Raw genomic sequence first — 2,117 nt, forward strand, 5'->3', positions numbered from 1 at the left:
TGTTCGATAACGGGTCTCGGGGTCGAGGTATACCTGCTATGGGTATTAACGGTACGCGGGTAATATTCGCGTTGATCGGTCGGCGGTTCTCGTTGCGGAAGCGGCCTGGATCGGCAATCCCTCGCATAGTGGCCGGAATTGTTGCAAATAGAACATATTATTTCGGGACGTCTTTCCCGAGGATCTGCGCGCGGGCGAGGATTGCGTAACCTATCGCAATCCAGCTCGTGTCTCTTATGCAATTCGCGAGCGCGTGCAAACGCGTCCCTATGTGACTCAAAAGAATTTATTGGCATCTGGATGCGAATTTCGGGTATAAGACCGTCGATAAAGCATCTGAGTGTTAGTTCGTCGACGTTCGAGAAGCTGCCGTGAGACGCGTACGGCGTTAGTCGCTCGCAGTCTATGATGGCGGTACGCAAATCTTTCACGCGGCTAATGTACTCTAAGATGTGTTCTCCCGGCTTCATAAAAATGTTTGTAAGTTCTCCGCGGTAGTGGTCAGCGGAGCGGATAGCGCCAAACGAATTCCTAAGTATATCGGTAAATTCCAAAATAGTATGGCACGGCTCGTCCTCGAGTGCCAGGTATGCGCGACCTTTTAATTTAGATTTCAGTAAACGCGTGAATGCCCTTTCGCAACCGTTTGGGATTAGGTCGTATGCCCGTTTACACGCCCGGGTAAATTGGAGGACAGGCATATTTTGCCCGTCATAATTCGGTACCGCTTCTAGAGCTTGCTTTAAGGAAAGTTCATCGTGGTGCGAACTCGGAGTTTCTATTTGTGAATTAGGCGATGTTGTTTGTAACAGAGGAAGCGTATCGGTACGCGATACGTCCTGAGAACGGCGAAGAGCCTCTAGTTCACGACGCATTTGCTCGATCTGTTGCATAAGCGAGATTGTATTGTCGGGCGTCTTATTAACGGTCGCGGTATCGGATGTACGTGGTAACGGATCGGCGAGCGCGTCTTGGAAATCAATTGCTCGAGTTACGCGTTTATCGCGGTCGGCATCTACGCCGGCGGCGACGGCTCGAGGTGGTTGGTGTCGCGTTTTTGTTGGCGTTCGCGTAGCCATGGTTTATCGTATTCCTTACGCGGCTGAATTTCCGGAATGAAACACGAGATATCCCACCGCTGTCACCAAAAATACGTGTCACGTCTCAAGTTCGGGAAAATTTCCTATTTGACCGTGATCGACACGTAGCCGTCTCCGAAATCTGCGCGCTGAATTGCGGCGGACGCCGGGTTCTTTATGGCTCGCGAAACACTGGTACGAAACGCGGACGCGGTGAACAAGGACGTTCACCTACCTTTTGATGGCTTGAGTGGCTGCTTTAATCGGCTTTCCTTTGTAGATACCGCTGGAAACGTGGATCCCCCTCCGGAATGGTCCCAGTATACGGGCTGTGAGGCGGAATCGTCAAAGGGATGAGTTTCCAGCGAGACTGCTCGGTGGTGTTGGACTTCTCTGTACTCTGCGGTGAAGACGGCTGTGCAGGACGGCCGGTGTGCGGAGGAGCCACGGCGAGGATGGCTGAATAGCTGAAGATCGGTACTTGACTTTCCAGGCCCGCGTATTCTCGCACCAATCGACGTATGAAATTCTTCCTTCCCGCGCGTCGAGTTCTTTTCCTACCGTCGGCACAACGCATTCAGCCTACTTCCTCAAAGTCCGGATACGGGTCCACTAAGCGGCGGTCCGCTCTAGTTTGCCGGTCCGTAAGAGTGGAAGGTCGACGTAGATTCGCTCGTAGTGAGACAATGGGTCGATCCAGCTAAGCGGCGGTCCTCTCTAACCGATCGATTACCAAGCCTCGACTACGGTGAAACTCGAATGTGTTTAATACGCGAGAACTCGTGGAAGACTTCGTGTTATACTCGAGTGTTGCAAGGAATTGTATTAACGAGAGATATTAATTCTGATAAAATAAAGATATATTCTAAATAATCCTACGCTTACACTTACTGTCCCTATCGAGCTAAGTTAAAATTAGTTTAATATTAGAAATAGAATAACAAGACTTTAGAATTAGAATTGACTTTGATTTAGAAGTTGTAATACCTCCAAGTGAGGCAGAGACTGGCCCGAAGGCATGAGGCTGAAGACCGTTCA

This window comes from Xylocopa sonorina, unplaced genomic scaffold, assembly GCF_050948175.1.
Source record: "Xylocopa sonorina isolate GNS202 unplaced genomic scaffold, iyXylSono1_principal scaffold0051, whole genome shotgun sequence".
Lineage (NCBI taxonomy): Eukaryota > Metazoa > Arthropoda > Insecta > Hymenoptera > Apidae > Xylocopa > Xylocopa sonorina.